The sequence below is a fragment of the Marmota monax genome, unplaced genomic scaffold (genome assembly GCF_021218885.2).
Source record: "Marmota monax isolate L192 unplaced genomic scaffold, Marmota_monax_Labrador192_F-V1.1 WCK01_AAM20220418_F8-fsc00033, whole genome shotgun sequence".
Lineage (NCBI taxonomy): Eukaryota > Metazoa > Chordata > Mammalia > Rodentia > Sciuridae > Marmota > Marmota monax.
This window is the reverse complement of record NW_026694282.1, coordinates 5,601,399-5,616,052: the sequence shown is the minus strand read 5'-3', so window position 1 is coordinate 5,616,052 and position 14,654 is coordinate 5,601,399.

Below are 14,654 nucleotides of genomic sequence, written 5' to 3'. Positions count from 1 at the left end.
TAGGTTATCCTATTTGTGTTTGCTCAACTTCTAGAACTGCAAGTTTATTTCTCTTGCCAAATTTGAGAAGTTTTCAGCTATTATTTCTTTGAGTATCATATTTGATTTCTTCTCTTTCTAGAACTCTAATGACATAAACATTAGATATTCTTTTGTGGTCCCATTCCCTTAGGCTCTCTTCATTTAAAAAGAAATTTTGTAGTTGCAGATGGACAACATGTCTTTATTTTATTTGTTTATTTTTAGGCAGTGCTAAGGATCAAACGCAGTACAGTACCTCACATGTGCTAGGCAAGTGCTCAGCCACAGAGCTACAGCCCCAGGCTCTCTCTTCATTTCTTTAAAATCTGTTTTCTCTGTTGTTCAGATTAGGATATATCTATTATTCTATCTTCTAGTTCACTGACTCTTCATCTATCCCCTCCATTCTACTGTTGAGCCTGTCACTGTGTTTTTTATTATGGTTAGTGTATTTTTCAAGTCTAAAAGCAAGAAACATATAGCTTAATGACCATTCAGTTCTCCTTTATAGTTTGTAACTTTCTATTTCTTGCTAAGTCACTTATTTCAAACATATTCTTAGTTGCTCATTAAAGCATTTTTAATTATGGTTGCTTTAAAAATAATTATCAGGTAGTGCTAACATTAGTCATCTCCAAGTTGGCCAGCCTTCCTGCCTTCCTTTCTTTCTTTTTTCTTCCAGTAGTGGATTGAACCCAGGGATCTTCTAAGACTAAGTTACATCCCCAGCCCACCCCCCCCACACACCCCCCCCCGCCTTTTTTTGAGAAAGGTCTAAGTTGCCAAGGCTGGCCTCAGACTTTTGATTCTCCTGCCTCACCTTCCAGAATCACTGGGATTACAGGCATGTGCCACATACCCAGCTTTTTGGCATCTGTTGATTTCGTTTTTTTCATTTTAGAGATCTTCCTGGATTTTGGAATGACAGGCAATTTTCTACTGCAACTTGGAATTTTCATTTGTTACACAATACTGAATCTCATTTAAACCTTCTGTTTTAGCTGACTTCCCCCTGACACTGCTCTAGTAAGGAAAGGGGAGTGGGGCACCACCTCATGACTGCCTAATGCAGATTGACATCAAAGTTACCCACCTGATACTCAAGGGGGGAATCCTCTCAACTAACAGGAAGGGGAGGAAGTCCCTCCTTCCATGGAGTGTCCATCAACATCATAGGGAATAATGGGAAGCTCAGTACTGCAAACCAGAATGAAAGTTCAGTACTCTGCTTGGCTTCCTTTAACACCACCCTGGCAAGATTGAGACAGTCTTTTTTTTTTTTAATGTATGTAGATTTTTAGTTGTAGATGGACACATACCTTTATTTCTATATGGTGCTGAGGATCGAACCCAGTGCCTCACACATGCTAGGTAGGCCACAACCCCAGCCCCTTGAGACACTTTTTAACAGCCTCATAAGGGTAGAAGCAGGAATCCACTCGGTCTTTGCTTATATGGTTATGTTTGACACCATAATTTTTGTTTTCTGAAGTGTTTGGCTGAAGCAGATGGTTATTATCTAAAAGTTTTCTGTCTTTCTAGGCTGCCCCCTTTCTGGTTCTGAGATTTAAAAAAAAAAAAGATTTTTACATGTTTTAGTCTATGCCTGCTGTCATTTTGGGTTGCTGGACTATTCAGTTCTAAGTCTCCTCTCCACCTTTCAAATGTTTTTCTATATATAATGGCCAGGGTTTTAGTTGTACTCAGCTGAAAGAATAAGAAAAGTAGGGTTGGGGTTGTGGCTCAGTGGTAGAGCGCTCGTCTTGCACATGCGACCCTGGGTTGGATCCTCAGCATCACAGAAAGATAAGTGAATAAAATAAAGGTATTGTGTCCAACTACATCTAAAAAATAAATATTAAAAAAAAAGAAAAGTATGTCTACTTCGTATTCCTGGAAACATAATTTTATAGGAGCAGAGTTTTTATAGCCAGCTAGTAGTCTTTCCAATACCAAAGGATCTGCTGAGTGGGTGAGAGGTGCAGACAGAAAAGAGGAACAATAACTGAGTCCTGGGGCTGTAATGCCAGATTCATGGGACCCCAATTGAACTCCAGGGGCCAAATCCGATGCAATCACACAAGAGTCTTTATTGCAAGCTCGAGCCTGGACTCACAACCATTCCTGATGCAGAGGTCCCAAAGTCCCTGTCCTTTGTCCAGTGAGATTTTATAGGTTTTGGAGGGATACTCTATGCGTCACAAAATCACACAGCAAACCATTCCATACCGCGGGAAAATCAAACAACAACTCTTAACCTTGATTAGCACATTCACTGGCAGGAACAAGTTGGGTAGGGGTGATTGGTTAGTACAAGAGGTGGATTCGTTTGAACTGATCGGTTTAAGCCAAGAGGGGTGTACGTGCTGAACTACATAGTTTCCCAACATGTTATCAACCACCATAAACTATTGGGGGGTCATCTGGCATCCCAGGTATTTTCCCTGTCTCATGCTGATTGGTGGTTGCTAGGGGGTTGCTATGGGTCCGCACCTAGACTAACTGAATCAGGGACACCTGGTGCTGCAGATCTCTCCTGTTATTTGTAGACAAACAACTCAGCAAGGTGGGCATGTGGGTTTTTCCAAGGACAAGGGTCACGCTTTGCTCTGAGGTAGAGTCTGGTTTCTCAAAAATGGAGTCACATAAATTTCTCAGGGGCTCCCATTTCTAGAGGAACTAGCAAGGAAGATTGAGAAGGCCAGGTAGGTGAGATAGAAGGAAAAACAGAATAAAGCAAGAAACATATAGCTCATTGACATTTGAAAGGACAGTTTAAGTGGGGACAAAACCCTTACTAGAACAGATTGAATTAAGAATGGGAACAAAGTGAGTTAGTTACCCAAGACCACATGTGTGTGATTCCATTTTGATGAAGTGACCAAAACAGATAAATAAATATATATATATATATATATATATATATATATATATATATATATATATATATATATTGCTTGTTGTTTCAGGCTGGGAATTACAGTTGGAATGACAATAGGAATGAGTGCTAATGGGTACACAATCCCTTTTAGGGATGATAAAAATGTTCTACAATTGAATTACAGTAAGAGCTGCAGAGCTCTGAGATATATATTACAATAGTGAATTTTTACTCTATAAGGGTCAACTGTACGTCAATCACATTTCAATAAAACTGTTAAAGACACACTAGGAAAAATGTGAAATTTTTATGCAAGGCTAATTTTCCTTAGACAATGTGTTAACAGTCCAAAATTTTAAAAAAATGGGTAAAAGATAGGAACAGGGCTGGGGTTGTGGCTTAGCAGTAGAGCGCTTGCCTAGCACGTGCGAGGCCGTGGGTTCCATCCTCAGCACCACATAAAAATAAATAAATAAAGGTATTGTGTCCAACTACAACTAAAAAATAAATATTAAAAAAAAGATAGGGGCGCCGGCAAGGTAGAGGGAACTGTGACCACCCACAGAGCAGGCCCAGCAGCCTGCTGAGAGGCAGAGCCGCCCCCTCCCCCTGCGCCTGCAAGGTAGAGGGAACTGTGACCACCCACAGAGCAGGCCCAGCGGCCTGCTGAGGGGCAGAGCCGCCCCCCACCCCCCGCGCCTGCCAGGTAGGCAGAACTGTGACCACCGACAGAAAAGGCCCAGTGGCCCGCGGCGGGACAGAGCTTCCAATCACTCCTGCAAGATAGGCGGGCCTGCAACCCACCGGCAGAAGAGGAGCAGTGGCCTGCTGAGAGGCAGAGCCACCCCCTCCCCCCGTGCCTGCAAGGTAGACGGAACTGTGACCACCATCAGAACAGGCCAGACCTGCAACCGACAGACAGAACAGGCCCAGTGGCCTGAGGAAGGGTAGAGCCGCCCCGCCCCCCGCGCCTGCAAGGTAGGCGGACCTGCGACCCACTGGCAGAACAGCCCCAGAGGCCTGCAGAGGGGCAGTGCCGCTGCCTGCGCCTGAAAAGTAGGCAGAACTGCGACCACAGACAGAACAAGCCTAGCGGCCGGCAGAGGGACAGAGCCACCGCCCGCGCCTGCAAGGTAGGCGGACCTGCTACCGACCGGCAGAGCAGGCCCAGTGGCCTGCCAGCGTGGTAGGCACATTGCCCCAATTGGAGGAGGGGCAGAGCCGCCGCACGCGCCTGCAAGGGAGACTTTGCAACTATACAAGACCAATATAAATATATAGGGGGAAAATTCAATAGCACAACAGTTTCACCAAGTAGAAAGGAACTCGAACAGTATGAAGAGACAAGGAAAGAAAGGACCACAAGCAATGCAGGTCAACTCAACGTTAGAAGAGGTAATAGCTGCAGCAAATGGAATGTCAGATAAAGAATTCAGGATATACATGCTTCAGATGATCTGGAGTCTCAAGGAAGACATCAGACAGCAAAATCAGACAATGAAAGATCACTTCAACAATGAATTACATAAACAAATCCAAGAAGCAAAAGATCAATTATACAGGGAGATAGAGGTTATAAAAAACAAACAAACAGAAATCCTAGAAATGCAGGAAGCAATAAACCAACTTAAAAACTCAATTGAGAATACTACCAGCAGAGTAGAACACTTAGAAGATAGAACATCAGACAATGAAGATAAAGTATTTCAACTTGAAAAGAACATAGACAGCTCAGCAAGACTGTTAAGAAACCATGAGCAGAACATCCAAGAAATATGGGATAACATCAAGAGACCAAATTTAAGAGTCATTGGGATACAGGAAGGGACAGAGTTTCAAACCAAAGGAATGAGCAATCTATTCAATGAAATAATACGAGAAAACTTCCCAGACTTGAAGAATGAGACAGAATCCCAAATCCTAGAAGCCTACAGGACGCCGAATGTGCAAAATCATAAGAGACCCACACCTAGACACATTATAATGAAGATGCCCAACATACAGAATAAGGAGAGAATTTTAAAAGCTACAAGAGAAAGGAAGCAGATCACATTTAGGGGTAAGCCAATCAGGATAACAGCTGATCTTTCAACACAGACTCTGAAAGCTAGAAGATCCTGGAATAGCATATTTCAAACACTGAAAGAAAATGGGTTCCAACCAAGAATTGTGTTTCCAGCGAAATTAAGCTTCAGGATGGAAGATGAAATTAAAACCTTCCACGATAAACAAAAGTTAAAAGAATTTGCAGCTAGAAAACCATCTCTTCAAAACATCCTTGGCAAAACATTACAGGAAGAGGAAATGGAAAATAACAATGAAAACCAACAGTGGGAGGTAGGACAGTAAAGGGGGGAAAAATAATCAAAGAGGAAAACAAACCATGTTTAGTAACATAAATAAACAAATATGGCTGGAAGAACAACCCATATCTCAATAATAACCCTAAATGTTAATGGCTTAAACTCACCAATCAAGAGACACAGGCTAGTAGAATGGATCACAAAACAAGACCCAACAATATGCTGCCTACAGGAGACGCATTTGATAGGAAAAGACATACATAGGCTGAAGGTGAAAGGTTGGGAAAAATCATATCACTCATATGGACTTCGGAAACAAGCAGGAGTGTCCATACTCATATCAAATAAAATAGATTTCAAGCCAAAGTTAATCAAAAGGGATAAAGAGGGACACTACATACTGCTTAAGGGAACCATACACCAACAAGACATAACAATCATAAATATATATGCCCCAAACAATGGTGCAGCTATGTTCATCAAACAAACTCTTCTCAAGTTCAAGAGTCTAATAGACCACCATACAATAATCATGGGAGACTTCAACACACCTCTCTCACCACTGGACAGATCTTCCAAACAAAAGTTGAATAAGGAAACTATAGAACTCAATAACACAATTAATAACCTAGACTTAATTGACATATATAGAATATACCACCCAACATCAAGCAGTTACACTTTTTTCTCAGCAGCACATGGATCCTTCTCAAAAATAGATCATATATTATGTCACAGGGAAACTCTTAGACAATACAAAGGAGTAGAGATAATACCATGCATCCTATCTGATCATAATGGAATTGAACTGAAAATCAACGATAAAAGAAGGAAGGAAAAAGAATACATCACTTGGAGAATGAACAATAGGTTACTGAATAATCAATGGGTTATAGAAGACATCAAGGAGGAAATTAAAAAATTCTTAGAGATTAATGAAAACACTGACACAACATATCGGAATCTATGGGACACATTGAAAGCAGTTCTAAGAGGAAAATTCATTGCTTGGAGTTCATTCCTTAAAAAAAGAAAAAACCAACAAATAAATGATCTCATACTTCATCTCAAAATCCTAGAAAAAGAAGAGCAAAACAACAGCAAAAGAAGTAGAAGGCAAGAAATAATTAAAATCAGAGCTGAAATTAATGAAATCGAAACAAAAGAAACAATTGAAAAAATTGACAAAACTAAAAGTTGGTTCTTTGAAAAAATAAACAAAATCAACAGACCCTTAGCCATGCTAGCGAAGAGAAGAAGAGAGAGAACTCAAATTACTAGCATACGGGATGAAAAAGGCAATATCACAACAGACACTTCAGATATACAGAAGATAATCAAAAATTATTTTGAATCCTTATACTCCAATAAATTAGAAGATAGTGAAGGCATAGATAAATTTCTTAAGTCATATGATCTGCCCAGATTGAGTCAGGAGGATATAGACAACCTAAACAGACCAATATCAATTGAGGAAATAGAAGAAACCATCAAAAGACTACCAACTAAGAAAAGCCCAGGACCGGATGGGTATACAGCAGAGTTTTACAAAACCTTTAAAGAGGAACTAATACCAATACTTTTCAAGCTACTTCAGGAAATAGAAAAAGAGGGAGAACTTCCAAATTCATTCTACGAGGCCAACATCACCCTGATACCTAAACCAGACAAAGACACTTCAAAGAAAGAAAACTACAGACCAATATCTCTAATGAACCTAGATGCAAAAATCCTCAATAAAATTCTGGCGAATCGGATACAAAAACATATCAAAAAAATTGTGCACCATGATCAAGTAGGATTCATCCCTGGGATGCAAGGATGGTTCAATATACGGAAATCAATAAATGTTATTCACCACATCAATAGACTTAAAAATAAGAACCATATGATCATCTCGATAGATGCGGAAAAAGCATTCGACAAAGTACAGCATCCCTTTATGTTCAAAACTCTAGAAAAACTAGGGATAACAGGAACATACCTCAATATTGTAAAAGCAATCTATGCTAAGCCTCAGGCTAGCATCATTCTGAATGGAGAAAAATTGAAGGCATTCCCTCTAAAATCTGGAACAAGGCAGGGATGCCCTCTCTCACCACTTCTGTTCAACATAGTTCTCGAAACACTGGCCAGAGCAATTAGACAGATGAAAGAAATTAAAGGCATCAAAATAGGAAAAGAAAACTTAAATTATCACTATTTGCAGATGACATGATTCTATACCTAGCAGACCCAAAAGGGTCTACAAAGAAACTATTAGAGCTAATAAATGAATTCAGCAAAGTGGCAGGATATAAAATCAACACGCATAAATCAAAGGCATTCCTGTATATCAGCGACAAATCCTCTGAAATGGAAATGAGGACAACCACTCCATTCACAATATCTTCAAAAAAAATAAAATACTTGGGAATCAACCTAACAAAAGAGGTGAAAGACTTATACAATGAAAACTACAGAACCCTAAAGAGAGAAATAGAAGAAGATCTTAGAAGATGGAAAAATATACCCTGTTCATGGATAGGCAGAACTAACATCATCAAAATGGCGATATTACCAAAAGTTCTCTATAGGTTTAATGCAATGCCAATCAAAATCCCAACGGTATTTCTTGTAGAAATAGAGAAAGCAATCATGAAATTCATATGGAAAAATAAACGACCCAGAATAGCAAAAACAACTCTAAGCAGGAAGTGTGAATCAGGCGGTATAGCGATACCAGACTTCAAACTACACTACAGAGCAATAGTAACAAAAACAGCATGGTACTGGTACCAAAACAGGCGGGTGGACCAATGGTACAGAATAGAGGACACAGAAACCAATCCACAAAACTACAACTACCTTATATTTGATAAAGGGGCTAAAAGCATGCAATGGAGGAAGGATAGCATCTTCAACAAATGGTGCTGGGAAAACTGGAAATCCATATGCAACAAAATGAAACTGAATCCCTTTCTCTCGCCATGCACAAAAGTTAATTCAAAATGGATCAAGGAGCTTGATATCAAATCAGAGACACGCCGTCTGATAGAAGAAAAAGTTGGCTACGATCTACATACTGTGGGGTCGGGCTCCAAATTCCTCAATAGGACACCCATAGCACAAAAGTTAATAACTAGAATCAACAAATGGGACTTACTCAAACTAAAAAGTTTTTTCTCAGCAAAAGAAACAATAAGAGAGGTAAATAGAGAGCCTACATCCTGGGAACAAATCTTTACTCCTCACACTTCAGATAGAGCCCTAATATCCAGAGTATACAAAGAACTCAAAAAATTAGACAATAAGAGAACAAACAACCCAATCAACAAATGGGCCAAGGACCTGAACAGACACTTCTCAGAGGAGGACATACAATCAATCAACAAGTACATGAAAAAATGCTCAACATCTCTAGCAGTCAGAGAAATGCAAATCAAAACCACCCTAAGATACCATCTCACTCCAGTTAGATTGGCAGCCATTATGAAGTCAAACAACAACAAGTGCTGGCGAGGATGTGGGGAAAAGGGTACACTTGTACATTGCTGGTGGGACTGCAAATTGGTGCAGCCAATTTGGAAAGCAGTATGGAGATTTCTTGGAAAGCTGGGAATGGAACCACCATTTGACCCAGCTATTCCCCTTCTCGGTCTATTCCCTAAAGACCTAAAAAGAGCATGCTACAGGGACACTGCTACATCGATGTTCATAGCAGCACAATTCACAATAGCAAGACTGTGGAACCAACCTAGATGCCCTTCAATAGATGAATGGATAAAAAAAATGTGGCATTTATACACAATGGAGTATTACTCTGCATTAAAAAATGACAAAATCATAGAATTTACAGGGAAATGGATGGCATTAGAGCAGATTATGCTAAGTGAAGCTAGCCAATCCCTAAAAAACAAATGCCGAATGTCTTCTTTGATATAAGGAGAGTAACTAAGAACAGAGTAGGGTCGAAGAGCATGAGAAGAAGATTAACATTAAACAGGGATGAGAGGTGGGAGGGAAAGGGAGAGAGAAGGGAAATTGCATGGAAATGGAAGGAGACCCTCAGAGTTATACAAAAGTACATACAAGAGGAAGTTAGGGGAAAGGGAAAAATAATACAAGGGGGAGAAATGAATGTCAGTAGAGGGGGCAGAGAGAGAAGAGGGGAGGGGAGGGGAGGGGAGGGGGGATAGTAGAGGATAGGAAAGGCAGCAGAACACAACAGACACTAGTATGGCAATATGTAAATCAATGGATGTGTAACTGATGTAATTCTTCAATCTGTATATGGGGTAAAAATGGGAGCTCACAACCCACTTGAATCAAAGTGTGAAATATGATATATCAAGAACTATGTAATGTTTTGAACAGCCAACAATAAAAAATTAAAAAAAAAAAAGATAGGAACAAAAAATACATGAAAATATCCTTAAGTCACAGGTATAGAATTCTAAAACTGGGGCTGAGGTTGCGGCTCAGAGGTAGTGTGGAGAGCCATTCTCACGCGTGGCTGGGTGACTCCCGGTTTGGGTCTGAGGCTTCTGGCTGTGTCGGAACTTTCCAGGCCGTCTCCTGATGAGAGAACCCGTCCGTGTGGGGATGTGACTGACCACTGATCCCGGGGGCCCAATCACTGACCCTGACCTTGGAGTGCGGCCCCCCCTCAACCTTCATTGGATGGAATTCTCCCCTGAATTTCTTGTTCCCCAATAAAAGGCTACTCCCTGGCGTGCTCGCTCTCTCTCTCTCCTGCTAGCCCTGAGTAATCCTTGCTGCCCTACGGGTGGTTCGAGATTGGAGCCAGAGAGGGGAGCCATCTCGGACCTGGTCATAGAAAAAGGTAACTGAGTCTGTGTGTTTTATTTCGATCTCTGCTAGCTAACTTTTATGCCAAGAACCTCATTAATGAAACCAATGCGCAGGCCGCATGGTGGAAGGTAGAGCATTCGGCTAGCATGCATGAGGCACTGGGTTTGATCCTCAGTACCACATAAAATAAAGATATTGTGTCTACCTATAACTAAAGAATAAATATTAAGAAAATTATAAAACCACATTGAAATAACTTTTATTTCCTCTAACAAATAAATAAATTATAAAGTCCCAAAGTTTGATAACATTTGGCAAGACTTCAGGGAAACAGGTACTCTCACTCATTGCTAATGGGGATGTAAATTGGAACAAGTCTATGAAAAATGATTTCACATACTATCAAAGTTACAACTGTGCACACACTTTGATCAGGTTATTTCTACTTCTAGTAATTGTATTACATTTATACTCCCAAACATGGGAAATGACTTACAGGAAGGGTCATTTTCATAATTGTAGCTTTATTTATAAGTGGAAATAACTGAAGACAACCTAAATGTCTGTTAGGAAGAGACCAATAATAGGCAACAAGGAAGTTTTTCATATGTTAAAGGACAAAGTTATCCCTGATATATTGTTGATGCAACAATAACCAGGAGCAGCTTAACATATATATAGAGAGGGGGTGGATATTTACCTAAAAGGAGGGTAGAAAGAATACATTTGTACCATCAAAAATTGCTGAATCTACAAACAAGAAGCTAATAAGACTATGTGGCATGAAAGGTGGATTTACTATAAATGAGAGTGAGAACCATTATCGAAGTAACCAGAGGATGCTGTGGGATCACAATGGAATTTTTGAAGATAGGAGATATTCCAGTATATTTTTAGGCTGATGGGAAGCAATCCAGACATTTAGGTTATTTTCCGACTTTTGCTATATTATTGTACCCCCCATACCCATACTGCTGGGGACCAAACCTGGGGTCTCACACATACTATGCAGGTGCTCTAACCACTGAGAAACACACCTAAATTCCTCTGTTGTATCTATCGCTTATATGTTTCCTATTCCATTAGATAAAACATTCCTTGAAAGCAAAGACCATTACTTTTCATTTCCATTTCTTGCTCCTAGCTTGGTAGTGACATAAAGTAGGTGTTCAGCACATGTCGGTGGAATAGCATTGTTGAGGACTCTCTCCATGGCTGTCCACCATCCTAACGAATCCAGAACACCTCAGCATCAGGTTCAGGCTTTCATTCCCTCCCTGCAGCAAGGTCAATGTGGGTTGAAATCCTCAGAAGCTGCATAATTTAAACCAGGCAAATGTAGAGGTGAAAGGGAAGGAAGGCACTGCCAACAGAGACAGCATGAGCAAAGTCACGGCACTGAGGCAATGACAATGATGATGGCAGTGGTAGTAGTAGTGATAATGAAGGTAATTCATATTCATTGAGAGTCTCCTATGTACTAGGAACTTTTTCACTTTTTTCAGGTATTGGTTCATTGATCCCTGACAAGAGTTCTATAAAGAAGGTATCGTCTTCATTTACCAATGGAGATGATAAGGCACAAAGAAAGAAATAAGTTGACCAAGATCACATAACAGTTAAGAAATAAAAATACATGGAGCCTGTTGCAGTGGCTCACACTTGTAATCCCAGTGGCTCAGGAGGCTGAGACAGGAGGATCACAATTTCAAAGCTAGCCCCAGCAAACTCAGTGAGTCCCTGTCTCTAAATAAAATACAAAATAGGGCTGCGGATGTGGCTCAGTGGCCAAGTGCCCCTGAGTTCAAGCCCTGTTATGCACCCCCCCCCAAAAAAAAATACATGGGGCAGAAGATTGTCATGATATAGTGACTTGATATGATAAAAAAAATTTCATTCTTGCACTTCCCTGTCATCCCTTCCTCCTGCCCACTACCAAATCTTCAATAAATATATGCCAGATCTTGTTTACCACAACCCTGCAAAAACATCCCTTAGTCTCTGATCCAAGGTTAAAAAATCCATTGTAACTGTTGCTCCTGGAGATAGCTGCAGAAATAAGCCAAGAGTTTTCCTAGCTTCATTTCTTTAACTTCCGTTTCCAAAACAGTGTGGCATGTTTTAAAATGTTTCTTCCTTACAAGTAGAAATTGTCCTTAAAACTTAGTTTTTTGTCTGTGTAAAATGATTTTTTCTTCCTGTTTCCTTGACTTGGGCCAGAAAGGAAACAGCTTTCTGAAACTCAAATTCATTTCTTCCCTTAGTACTTGTCTTCCTTTCTGTATTTCTACCTCTCCTTGAAGCACTGATTGCTTTTAAGACTATTCTAGGGCTGGGGTTGTGGCTCAGTGGCAGAGCACTTACCTAGCATGTATGAAGCACTGGGTTCGATTCTCAGCACCACATATCAATTAAATAAATAAATAAAGGTCCATCAACAACTAAAAAAAAATTTTTTAAAAAAGACTATTTTAACAACACGATTTAAAAAGTGTTTTGTTTAGTCAAGATCCTGTGACTAAGAGACTTTGCCCTTAGGCCCTCTTATGGGCTGAATTATGTCCCCCCAAGAATTTACATGGGGAAGTTCTAACCCTCAGTACCCCAGTTTGCCCCTGTATTTGGAAATGAGGTCTTTTGTTTTTTTAAGATTTTTTTCTAGTTGTTGATAGACCTTTATTTTATTTTTTTATATGCAGTGCTGAGAATTGAACACAGTCCCTCACACATGTCAGGCAAGTGCACTACCGCTGAGCCACAACCCCAGCCCCTGGAGATGAGGTCTTTAAAGAGGTAATTAAGTTAAAATGAGGGGGCAGGGTGTAGCTTAATGACAGAGTGCACACATGAGGCCCCTAATTCATTCCCCAACACCATGTACACACAAACAGAAGTTAAAATGAGGCCATGGGAAAAATAAACAAATAAATAAAACGAGGCCATGGGGTGGGCTTAATCCATTATGACTGGTGTCCTTATTTTATTTTATTATTTAAATATTTTTTTTAGGTGTAATTGGACACAATGCCTTTATTTTATTCACTTTTTTTTTTTTATGTGGTGCTGAGGATTGAACCCAGGGCCTCTCGCGTGCTAGGCGAGTGCCTACCACTTAACCCCAGCCCCAGCCCCTGGTGTCCTTACTTTAAATAAAAAAGGAGGTTAGGATGCACACAGAATAAGAACCATAAACAAAAAGACACAGAGAAGATAACCACTGACAAGCTAAGAGAGGCCTCAGAAGAAACCAACCTTGCTGACATCTTAATCTTGGAATACTAGTCTTCCGAATTGTGAGAAAATAAAATTTCAGTTGTCTCACCCACCCAACCTGTGGTACATTATCATCGTAGCCCTAGAAAACTAACATAGGCTCTTGCTTATACCACCTCATTCATTGTGTCAAACACCCAACCTCGAAACCTTAAAACCAACAGTCTACTGGGTGTCTCTACTTTATCCCCTGACCCTTCAGAGTCAGTGTGTCCAAAATAAACTTTCACTGCTCTCTGTAAGCCTGCTCTTCTTTCAGGGTTCCCCACCCATATCAGTGATGGCACCTTGGTGACAAGCCAGAATCTAGTTGTCATTCTGGACCTTATCCTCTCTCCATTCCCTTTCCTATTATAAAGTGTTATCCATTCCATCTCTTAAATCTTTATTTCTTAATTTTTTGACTGAAAAATTCATATCCAAAGAAAAGTGTAAAGAACATAATGAACACTTCTGCACTATGTTGATGATTTTCTATTTATGGTTAGCTCTCCATATCACTGGAATCTACATGTCTGGATACAACTACCTTGAATATGTGAAAAACAGTGCATCTATACTGAACATGTCATTATTTATTAAATATAGTAGAACAACTATTTACATAGCATTTACATTGTATTAGATCATTAAGAGCAAACTAGAGATGATTTAAAGTATACAGGTTACATGCAAACACAATCCCACTTTGTGTAAGGAACTTACATCCATGGATTTTGTTATCCACAGGGGATCCTGGAACCAGTCCCCCACATATACTGAGGGGCAACTGTATATCTTTATTTTTTCCTGAACCATTTGAAAGCAAATTGCAAACATGATATTTCATTTCTAAATACTTAAGTATGAATCCCCTAAAAATAAAGAGATTCTAAACATAACCTCAAAATCATAATTGCACCTAAAAATTAAATTTATTTTGATAATATAAACTATTATACTATTTTAATTTTTACCAATTGTCCCTAAAATGTCTTTTTTTCCTTTTTAGTTGTAGTTGGACACAATACCTTTATTTTATTATTATGTGGTGCTGAGGATTGAACCCAGCACCTCACATATGCTAGGCGACTGAGCCACAACCCTAGTGCCCCCTAAAATGTCTTTTTAAGCTTTCTTTCCCATCCTTACACTATCCATAATCTAATAAAAATTAATGTCTTTCACTGATTAAGTCCCTTTAGATATTTTAAATTTAGGACAGTCCCATCCCTTCTTTACCTTTTATGATACTAATTTTTAAGATCCAGTCAGTTTTCTTGGGTTGAGGATGTAGCTCAGTAGTATAGAGCATGTGTGAGGCCTGGGTTCAATCACCTGTACTATAAAATAATTTATAATAATAATGTCAGTTGTTTTGTAGAAGAATGCATATCCTGGAT